Source organism: Urocitellus parryii, chromosome 7, assembly GCF_045843805.1.
Source record: "Urocitellus parryii isolate mUroPar1 chromosome 7, mUroPar1.hap1, whole genome shotgun sequence".
NCBI lineage: Eukaryota > Metazoa > Chordata > Mammalia > Rodentia > Sciuridae > Urocitellus > Urocitellus parryii.
The window spans coordinates 30289552-30302098 of NC_135537.1; positions in this window are offsets into that span (position 1 = coordinate 30289552).

Here is a 12547-nt window from a genome sequence, read left to right on the forward strand (position 1 = left end):
TTTGAGATGACATCTTAAATAGGCTGAGAAATTAGGGAACAGCTAAGCAAGCTAAAATCAAGGAAAGGGGATTCCATGTGAGAGAAGAACCAGGACCTGCTGGTGAAGACTTATCATTCTCATGCTTGCTTCTCCAGAAAAGCCAGGAGTAGAAGAAACCACATAGACATTTTTAAAATAGTTTTCTGTTTGGATGATTTAAATTAAATTATATTACACCCACAGTGTCAGCTGGTAAGAGCAATTATATTAAACAGATGGACCTTGGAATGGGGGACAATGTATTTATCAGCTTTGCTTATCTGTGTCTGAACTGGGTCCTCCAATGTTTGAAAAGCTTTGATGCCTCCACATGATGTTTGCCAAAGTGGGGTCTATAATGAGCAGCCAAATTCTCCGTATTTCAGGCACTTTCTTTTAAACTGCTTTTGAAGGAGACTGTCAAGTGCTGCATGCTGTTTGTCAGTTAACACTTGGGGAGTGAAATTCACAAAAGGCACTTTATGTACCTTCACAACAAGGATATCTTTGCCAACACTTCAGAGCTATTTTAAGTTTTGGAGTTGTAAGTATCTCACTCTTCTTGGAGATGATAGTAGCTGACCCAGGACGCTTGGGTTGTAAGTGACTTTGCACTTTCAAGACTTATTGGTACTCTCAGAGAATTCAGTTATATTCTATGTCCAAAGAATGGGTCTTTTATTCATGTGTCTTCCTTCATCTAAAAAGGTTCATCATAAAATGATGACAATAATAAAATAAATGGTGATAAATATCACTCATTGCTTGCTTACCAATTACGCAACATTTTAATCATTTAGCCACATAGCCTTGTTGAATACAAGCTAGAACCTAGAGAGAGATAATATGATTTGTTCTGTTTACAGATGAGAAAATTGAGACTCAGAAAGTTTAAGTAAAATGCCAAAGCAAACAACTCCAATAGTGAAATTGAATTTGCATCGTGATTGCATGACTTCAGAGCCCTTAATTTATCTTTCCTTATTCTTTAAAGATCAATGCCTTCAAAGGAGGGAGAAAGTGTGTGGGGGGCAAGAAGGGGGCAGAGGTGGGAGAGATCATAGGCAAAGTATTTAGGTGCCAATTAAGTCCTTTCTATTTCACTATTGCCTGGGGGGTGTATTGTGTGTGTTATGTGTATGTATGTATGTTTTCCCATTTTCTAATTTTCTTGTGTGCTCCAAAAGTTTGTTGTGAGTACTGGTAATCTTCCGTGCTTTATTCCAGGATCTTGAGAGGCTTACATTTTTCTCTGCCGATTTTGTAATCTTGATGGTGATATTTGAAAGTCTCAGTTCCCGCAGATCAGAGCTGGGAACGCAATAGTTCTTTACCCCTCTCATTACAAGCTGACCACAGACTCACTTTGTACATTGGTGCTTTTGAGAATAATGGAAAAAAATAAAGAAAAACCAAGAATAAAGGCAGGGATCTGAAGACTGGGAAAATAAGCATCAAGCTCATTTTGGAGACAATGGTGGATCAGCCCAACTCAACAATGCCTACACATTTCACTCTGCCTTTCATTCATCATAGTGGTTAATTTCTCTCTTCATTTGCTAAACAGATGAGTAGCAAGGAAGACAATAGAATTAAAGCCCAACAAAGATGCCTCTTTGTCCCAAATCCTCAATGTCCCTTTCAGAATAAAGACATTTAATGATGGGAGGTCCATTCTGATTATCTGGAGCCAAAGCATTTCTACCTCAGTGGGCATTGCTTTCAGCAAGAGAAGGAAATGCTTGTAAAAAGGGGTAAAGACTCAGTTAACTGACAGCTTTGAAGAGAATTAACCTGCCAGAGGAAAAGGTGGACACTTTGCAGACTTCATCTTTTCTGGGCAGAACTGCCTTATGAAGTGCTGGCCTGGCACTTTCTTGCCTTCTTTGAAAGACAAATCTTTTGTGTCTTTAGAGCTTAACTTCATATCTACAGACACACGCGTTCTCTCCCACACCTGACCCCGTCTCTCCCTGGATCTGTTCATCCTTGTGATTTTGCTGCAGAACTGCTATTCTTCTCTCTTGGCTTTAGCTTTCACATTAGCTACCTAATTTATCTTCCTTCTACAGATATTTTTCCTTCCTTCTGTAGATTCTATTTTAGGATAATTTGATTCTCAAAAGCTTTAATAGTATATCTAAGTCTAAATCATAATGTGCTTTCTAGCTTAACCTTCCAAATGTTCTATGATTTGACCCTATTGGACCTATGCAAGTATTTCCTGTCTGCTCCCCTACCATAAATCCTCCCCCCACTTTTTTTTTTCAGTTCCCTTCACTAATACCAAGTTAAAACTTTAGTTCCCTGAAATAGAGTGTAAGTTCCTTAAGGTCAGGATTATTGTTCCATTTTATTTCCATATTTTCAGCACCTACATCCCAGGAATGGCCAGCATCCTCCTAGGAGGGGCCAGATAAATATATAATAAATTAATTAAATGCATAAATGGCCCTTTCCCACATTTCTTTGACTCTATACCTTTACTTATTTCTTTTCTTTCTATAAATAAATCTTTAGCTTTTATTTAGAACCTGTTAACAAACCAACTATCTCATTAAGCAATATCAGATAAACTGGGATAAATTCCATCTGTGAGGTCAACTGATCTTCATATTCTAACAATTCTTCATTACAACTTCTTTTGTCACTCATATTTCAGTTATAACTTTAGATGTAATAATTTATTTTGACAGAACCTTGGGCAGAGTGCACATTCAAATACTTTTTCTCTCCTCCTCATGGCCTCAGACTCATGACCCTAAGATATTGCTCTGCCGAGAGAAGACTCAAAAAAATCAGTTGCTTAAGAATTTTTTATTTTAATGTCACTATTCCATTAAAAGAGTAAAGTCTTTGCAGTCAAAGATGCGTCTTTTACTGCTCTTATATCTCAGCTTTGTTTCACTGATAGTTGCCAAATTATTGAATATATTGGCAATGGACTGGTCTTCAGAATTTTTTTACTAAGTAAAAAAATTATTTATACCTCAACCCACAGAATACACAAAGTCAGGAGTCCTCTAATGGTAAACCATGGACTTTGGGAGATAATGCTGTGTCAATGTAGGTCCATAGCAACCTATGTACTAATCTGGTGAGGGATTTTGATAACAAGAAGGTTATGCATGTATGTGACCAAGAGTAGGGGAAGTCTCTGAATCTTGTGGCCAATTTATCTGTAAACTTAAAAGTGCTGTAAATTCAGTGTATTTAAAACAAAAACAGAATTTATATACTTTTATACTTTTCTGCCAAGTAATTTTGACACACACACACACACACACACACACACACACACACACTTATCCTTGTCACAAAGGCTAACCTTTTTAATGCTTATGTACATGCCAGCCATTATCCTGACCATGTATATTGCATGACAACTAGGTCCCCACTTTCAGAGAAAGCTTGGGGACATTTCATAACTTGCATGTGTCAGCAGCTATTAATGGATGGGTCTGGACTCTGGTGGTCTAAAGGGAGCTCAGCATTTTCAGTGCAAGCCTGATTTCAGCTAGCTGTGGAAGAAGTTGTCTGGGATTCTGTGCCTCTGCAGTGGCCTCTAATAACAAAAATCTTCCTTCCAACATCAAGCAGACAGGAGTGGAGGATGAGCAGGTGGTAAAATGTATTTTTGCTTTTGTTTTAAATTTCCTAGATACATATTTCAAGCAATATAACAAAACATCATTAATATTTACCTGGCTGATCTTAATCTCATATTATTATATATTTCCAAAGTATTAACAAATTGATGTGGCAGCACCATAACAATCTTTATCAGTCATGTTCTTTTTTCTGGGTTTCTGTTTCTTTCATATTTATAACTTTAATTTTAATTTTTTTTACCAGTTATAAGTATGACATCTTAGGAGCACTTAAAAAAAGAGAGAGAAACCAAGAATAAATGAGTTGGAGATCAGTTTCCAGCATTGAAGAAAAGCAGGCACATTTGTCTAATCAAGTAGATGCCTTCTAAGTCATAGCTATGACTCCTGACTTGGTTCTTGTCCTCCAGGACATACTTCTATGGGGAAGAATATGTTTTCTGCAGACTCCTCACCCTTTGTTCCTACCACACAAGGTAATAATCTGTGCAGAAGAATCTTGGCATTTGCCATGAACTCTTTTCAAGATGCATTGATTATAATCAATTGAAGATTTCTGAAAATAGTATACAGCCTTTAATGAATAGAGGTCTAGTTTTATGGTCTGGAAAGTAAATTATAGCAAGAACTTTAGCACTACATTGCCAAAAAGAAACTGTAGAGAAGTCTGACCTTACATGAGTTCTCCTTTCTTCTCTATTTTTCATAACTGCTCCACAGGGGGCCATAATTATGTTTATTCATGCCAATGATATTTAATTACCCCTGAATTTGAAGATGGAAGTCTTTCCATACAATCTTTCATAGTAGATTTCTCCAACAGTACAGATTGCTATCAAGAAGGAAAGGATTTAGTAGGTCTCTGCAAGCTCAGAGAAACTTATGTACAGGAACCTGCTTGTTCTGTTTGTCATTAATGAATAAGTAACATGCTTCCTAAAACACCATAAAAGAGGTTTTATTTAGATTTTTTTCCAAGATAAAGAACTTAGAGATTAAACATACTGAGATGTTTCTAGCTCGAGGGTTGAAAAAAAATCTATCATTCAATCCATTGATTTCTATCTATTATCTATCTGTTATCTATTGTCTAAGTTGAGTCATTGTGTTACCCAAGTGCTATTCAGTCTTCAAATCTAAATGTTAACAGAAATGATAAATAGATTCAAACATCTTCTTGAAGTACAGGGACTTGACAACCAGTTGGAATAAAGACTGAACTTATTGTTTAATTTAAAATTAATCTAAATTCTCCATCTTTTAAATATTTAGTATTTTTAGTAGTTTCCATACATTCCAGAAGTTAAAAAACAAAAACTCAAAAATCAAAACAGAGCTCAAATTCTATTTATGGTTCTTCTCACTCATCCAGAGCCAGAAAAGATTGAAAGCATCACTAAGTCCTATTTTCTTAAGAAAATTCCTAGAGAATTATAAATATTTAGCTAAACATAGAAATGCTCATTTGGATGTTTGAAATATACTCTTATTTGTCGACATAGAAACCAAATATAGTTTTGGGTGGTCTTATTTTAGAAGCCAGCCACACACCAATAAGCATCTGTGCAAAATTTGCCATTTCTGTACTAATTTATTCTTTAGTTTATTATTATACATAGTCAACACCTGCTACATGGTAGGCATTGTGATTCTTTCTGGGTATTGAATATTGAAAAAACAAACACACACATGTGATTCCTCTTGGACTTATAGCCCATTGAAGAAAACAGACATTAAACAAGAGCAAAAAAAAAAAAAAAAAAAAAAAAAAGAAGAAGAAGAAGGAAAAAGAAAGAAAGAAAGAAAAAGAAATGCAACTATAAAAGGATAGAAAATACAAGAGAAAGATAAACATAAACACTTTCCATCAAATACAGGTAGATTTAGAAAGATTTTTTTCCTTCTATTCCTTCTATGAGAAAACAAAGATATTTGTTACCTTGTATGAACATTTTGTTATCTGGCCCCACAGTATTACAAATCATAACCCACTATTTTCCTGGCACCTTTATTCTCTCCATAAGCTTCCCAGAATGTTTTTGGCATTGATCTTTGCCACTTTCTCACATGATCAAGGGAATTTTCACTCGATGATAAGATGTACAAAGTCAAATCAATGTGAGCTTTTGACCACTTAAGACAATGTCTCTCTGACCAGCTACCAAATTTTCCCAGGGAGTGGTGCAGGCATCTCTGCAAGTTGTCCTCCTCTATTCACTTCTTTGTGATTCACTTTGTCACCTGCCACCATCTGCTTATTTCCCAGAGATTTTGCTTCCACCAGCTTTTCCCATTGGTCAGTTTTTCCCCCCTCCTGTTTCTAAACATATATCTCAATGTCTGGCATGATCTTCTCACTTTTCCCAGTCACCTTCCTCAGCTAAACCTGTCTACTTGGCAGACAAGTACTTTGGAACCCGTATCTACTCTTTCTCATGCCGCTGACATTCTTTTTTTGGCATACAGATGTCAACAGGTAGGATCAAATGGAAAGAAGCATGAAAGGTTAATTCCCCAATATCAACATCAAGTATAGGAAATGTACTTGCAGAGTAAGAGCTAAGTAGAACTCCTCAAATAAACAATGATTTGTGACAACTAGTAAATGAGAGGATTTCTGTCACAAGGAAGACAAAGTTAGGTTGTTTTGATGTCATGGGTCCCTGCATAGAGAGCACAGAAAGTTCTTATATAAGAACCCATGAAACATGGAAGGCCAGTGTTACAGACTGTAAAGCTTTAGCCAAAGAATGAAGAGCTAGTGCCAGCATTCAAAGGGTTTTTTTTTTCCAAACACAAATTATCAATCTTAATCAAATTTCTATTAAAACATGGCCAATATCAGTCTGTCATTACCACACAAAAAAGAAAAATAAGAATTATATATGTATGCATATAGAAAACAGAATAGAATTGTAAATGACACTTTTGAGAAATAATATATTGAATCTTTGCTTCCAGAATGAAGGCTATGTAATGGATTTTACATCAGTGTATCTTTTTTAAAAGGTTGTAAAGTTGTAGGGGAGAAGGAGTTTCTTTTCTCACTTGTTGCTGGAAACCTCTATAATAAAAGATTAGATTAACAAAAGAAAAACCGCAGGGATTTATGTAATAAAAGTTTTACTTTACACAAGAGCCTTCAGAAGTGGGGACCCCAAGAAACAGGTAAAATGGTATATTTTTATAGACAGTTGTGCAGAAGTATGACTAGAGGTCAAGAGAAAATGATCCCATGGTAATAAACTGGAAGGACTTAGCAAGACATTCTCAGAATTTTCTGTATTTTTTATCCCCATTCCTTTCCTCTGGGTACAGGGAGAACTCTCATGAAATGAGGATCTGGTAACATACTTTAGAGGAAGGTCAGCCCATGTCAGGAGAGAATAGCAGAAGAAAATCAGAGAGAACTTCTTACCTCTGCTTTTCTCAGATTTCAAGGTATATTTTGGGGTATTATGTACCAAATTCTATCAAAGTCATACATATAATTTGTTAGCCAAAGTCAAAAACAAATGAAACTCTAGGTTCTTTTTTGATTTTTCCCCAAAATGGCTCCCTTTAACATTGGCTATCTTCATAGGCCACATTTTCAGAGAGCTTAATCTGCAGCAGAAAGGACTTCAATTAAACATGAAGATCTTTTCTTAATAAATGATTTATAAGAATGTATATACCTGTTTATATTCATCTTCAAAAAATTGAAGTGGGGCTGGGGCTGTAGCTCAGTGGTGGAGTGCTTGCATCACATATAGGAGGCACTAGGTTTGATCCTCAGCACCACATAAAAATAAATAAATAAAATAAAGGTATTGTGTCCATCTACAACTAAAAATATATTTTTAAAAATTGAAGTTGCTTATAAAAATACATGTAAGCCAAGAAGAAAAAACAAATAATTAATTAAAATATCAAAACAAAAACAAATATAAAGCTGAACCAGAGGTAAAACTAGTGCTTATAAAAATGATTGGATTGGAATTTTCTAGTAGCAAAGAACTCATGAAAATGAATCATCAGCAACCTACTCCACAGGTTTTAGTAGCTTAGGGAAACACAGTTTCTGATACATTGACTCTGAAAGAATGTTTCTCATAAACAACTCTAGAAGACATCATGTGGTAGAGTACATATTCAACAATATTAGCTCAGAACCATGAACACTGTGGATGTGGTGGTTCATACCTGTAATCCCAGCTACTCAGGAGGCTGAGGAAGGAGTATCCAAGTTCAAAACCAGTGTCAACAATTTACAAGACCTTGTCTCAAAATAAAAGTAAGGAGCTGGGATTGTGGCTCAGCAGTAGAGCACTCACCTAGCATATGCGAGGCGCTGGGTTTGATCCTCAGCATCACATAAAAATAGATAAATAAAATAAAGATATTGTGTCCAAGTACTATATATATATATATATATATATATATATATATATATATATATAATATATATATAAGTATTATATATATAATTTATATATATATATATATATAAATTATATATATAAATACCTACAACATCCATTTTATATATAAAAGTAAACTGGACTGAGGATGTGGCTCAATGGTAAAGCAGCCTTGGGTTCAATTCCCAGTACCACCACCACCAAAAACAACAACAAAGAAAAACAAAACAAAGTTGTAGGAAACTTTACATCTTTTTGTTAGCATGCTATATTAGTTTCTTATATAGCAACATTGCTGTTGTAACAAATTACTGCAAACAATGTGTTTTTAGGAAAACACATTATCTAACAAATCTGGAGGTCAGATGTCTGAAAAAGATCATAGGGTGATAAAATCAGGTGTCACCGGAGTTGTGATCCTTCTGGAGGCTCTAGGAAATAATCTATTTCTTGTGTCTGCCAGCTTCTAGAGTTGGCCTGCATTTCTTGATTACTGGTCTATCACTCTGACCTCTGCTTTGGCCTCCAGATCTCCTCTGACTAACCCTCCTGTTGGTATTTTATAAGGACTATTGTAGTTACATGGGGTCCACTGGGTGAGTAGGATAATTTCCCATTTCATGTTCCCTTCTGTCACATAAAGTAATGCATTCTGGGAATTAGGGTGTGGCCACCCTGTTCAGCCTACCACACTTGCCTTATAATAGGACAGTTGGATGATGAAATGTCTGTAATATGCAGCTCTCTTGAGTCTCTTGTCTAATATGAAAAAAAAAGTCAAAAGAATAAGATAAATTGTATGGGCCCTAGGCCAGTTTTAATTAATATATCTCAATATTAGTAGTGAGGAGCAAAGAACTTTAGGTTTTGCTTTCTAATAATACATGGAATATAGATATTCTGTGCTTCTGGTAAAGGGCAGATCCAACAATTTTGACTTGCACAGGAAATAGGTGCCATCTCCAATGCAAGTAAGCACTTTTAATTATGTCTTTAGTGTAAGCCGATGATCATCCTTAAGGCAGAGCCTAGTCAGAGCTATTAATTTGGTTCTGCCTTGCTGGACACAGAAAAAAAATGGGCAATGGAGACCCCAAATTTCTATATGAAAGAACATAGCAGATAACAGATATTGAAAAATACCTACTACATCCATTTAAGTTCTCAGAAAAATAATTTAATGATGCAACAATTTAATTGAGGACATTCTATGACTTTCTTTTTCTTTTTTCAAAATATGCTCCTTCGGTATGAAAATGAATTCATTTAAAGGTTTTTTTAAAAATCAAAATTTAGGAATGGTTGACCACAATGGTGACTTGGGTAATTTCACCTAGATATGAAGCATTCATTTAGAAAATACCCAGATTGACTAAATTGAAGAAATGCCTATCTACCCTGTCAACGTTGATTAAAACACAATAAAAATCCTTTTCATTACCATGTAGGAAAATGTTAACATATTTTCTTTATGGTAAAGCACAACATGGTGATTCCAACTAAATGATCTTGAATCTTTAATAAACAAGTAAAAATTCAGACCACTGGAGTTCTGTTGGCTTTAGATTTTATAAGAAATTAGGCGAATAATTTTAAAGAAAGTGCTTAATCTGAAATTAGCTTATTTTTGCGGACTACACAAATACCTGACAAGTTGAATTCTAGTGCCCCCTTCTTATAGGTTCCATCCATCTTCAGAAGTAATTCATTTAAAGAACTGACAACCTTGACACCCAAGAAGGGTATCATTTGTTATAAGGAATAAATAAGTTGTCATTTATTAATAGATAAGTTATCATAATAACTTTATTGTACTTCTAATTCCATGTTCCTTTTGAACATAGGGCAAACACAGTTGGTGCATCATTAACTTAGTTTTAGAATGTTCAAAACTTGGTGTACTCTCCTCAACATTGAATCCTTTCTTAAATTTTCCTTTATTTAAATTATATGTAACTTTAAATTTTTTTTTCTATGCAGAAAAGGGAAAATATATCTTGAGTTTCCTTATTTGGTTTTATAATCATTCCTTTGTTTTTATTCCCACAGTCCCAACATGAGTTCAGGTATCTATAGTCTCACAAGCAGATTAATGTAAAAATTTTATAATGGTTTTCTTGACTCATTTTCTTGAGATCAAATTCACAGACCATCATCAGATGTATCATCATAACTCATCAGGGTCACCTTTTGCTCAGATACTTTCATTGACTTTACAGGGAATAAGACCTAATGCCTGTTTTGTGCTTAGTTTGATGATCTGACCCCAGCACACTCAACCCAGGATGCCTCTCAGAATTCCATGACCTTAATTTTCTGTGCTTAGCTTGATCTCACTTTTTCTTTCATCATACAAGCCATTATTGAGAACCCACTCTATATTAAACATTACGGAAGATTATTGGAGACAGTGATGAAAAATACAAACTTGGCCCTCACGGAGCCTATGATCTTTTAGGGAAGATACACCATTAGTTAATACAAAAGAACTGTTACCATGGGCAGTACAGAGAACTGTGTGTTCATGTAACAGGAAACCTAATATGCTTTGGGGTTAAGAGCAGTATTCCCTTGGAAGTCACATCTAAGCTGAAATGGGAAGGGTCAGAAGGTATATAGATTTGGAAGGAGTGAGAGTGTGGAAGCAAATGGGAAATTCTGCATGAAACTCCTGGAAGCAAATAGAAAATGGAGTTAGAGCAAATGGAATTTGGGTTTATGGCCACAGTAGAAGTACAGGGAGAGAAGAGGCTTGGCCTGGACAGGGGAGATGGTAAAAGGTCTTATTTACCATAAAGTGAACCATGGGAGTTTTCAATGGATAGATTCTCTTATTTTTGAATGATTACTCATGGACAACAATGGAGAGAAGACAGAAAACATGAACCCTTCCCGCCAGTTCAATGAATCACAATAAAGAAGTTGATAGCTGGGATTAGGGTGATAGCGGGTGTGGAGACAGTGGGAACAGATGTTTTTATGGCATAGCTCAACTGGACTTTATGATTGACTAGACATGGGGATATGAGGAGAAAGGAGGAACCAGTGAGCATCCCTCCCTCAGCCAATCAACATTACTTCTCCTCTTTTGGAGGCCTTCCTGTGAAAGGTTTACCCTCACGCCAGTACAAATTCAAATCCTGCTCATTCTTGAATAAGAGCAAGCTCACATCTTAATTATCTCAGATGCCTTCTTCTACTTCTCAAGTTCACAGTGATGCCTTTTCTCTGAACTCCCAGAGCATCTATTGTTTGTTTTCATCTTTTGGCATTTATACAAATACTATCTTAAGCCATTATTTATGTCATATATGTGCCAGATGATTGTAGGGTATTGTAGGATATGTTGATGATGTCTTTCTTTTATTTCTTTCAGTTCTTATTAAGTTTCTGGCACAATTCCATGTACCCAGTAGATGTACATTAAATACTTATGCAGAAATGGCTCCATGAGCAATGAGTGAATCACATTCAGATTTAACAACGAGCATAGGAAACTTCAGAAGTGGATAATGTCTTTCCACAATCTATTGCTATCTTTCTTCTCAAATTTATCATTCATCTTCTCAACTTTGTAAATTAACACCTAATGCTTATTACACTATCTACATTTTGCTTTTTCAACTTATTCCATTTATTATCATTCCTCAACTTTGTCTCTCATGTTTCATTGTAATTTCATATTCATTTTGAATCTCTTTTATTTAACATATGTAGCTATCTCTTTGACCTTCTATTCACCCAATTTTTCTTTAACTCTGCCAAAGATCTACTTTGAATTGATGTCTTTTCCCGGTGAGATTTGAGCCCTGGAATCTATGTCTGCAGACAAGACTCAATTCTGTAATAGTTTCACAGAATCTGGGCAATCCAGGCTTGTTCCCATTGCCTCACTAAGCAATGTCAGAGGTGAGAGTTGAAAGTTGTGAACAGATGGTAATGAGGTAATGCTGCAGGGTGTAAGAATCACTGTAAACCAGAGCATGTCAGAGCACAAATGATTTCTCTTCCCAGGGGCTGGTTCTCAGCTCTGTGTCACAGAATTTAAATGTGTTTAGTCCCATTTCCCAACACAATTGGAGTACTTTCTGTACATGTGTGCTTTTATGTGTATGTAAGTGTTTTCCACATGTGGTCATAACCATTGATTCTGAGGAGTCATTAAGAAAGTCACAAGTATAGTTAAAACTAAGTTATCAAATTATAGTCACTGTCATTTCTGGACTAGTAGATCTAACATAGTACTAGAATTAAGTCTGATAATGCAACTCTGAAAATACTGTATGAGTCTCTTATATATTCTTACATATATAATATATTTCATATCATAATATTAAAACTATACAAAGCCCAGTGCAGTGGCACAGTCCTATAATCCCAGCAGCTTGGGAGGCTGAGGCAAGATGGTTGTGAGTTCAAAGCCAGCCTCGGCCACTTAGCAAGGCCCTAAGCAATTTGGTGAGACACTGTCTGTAAATAAAATACAAAAAAGGGCTGGGGTTGTGGCTCAGT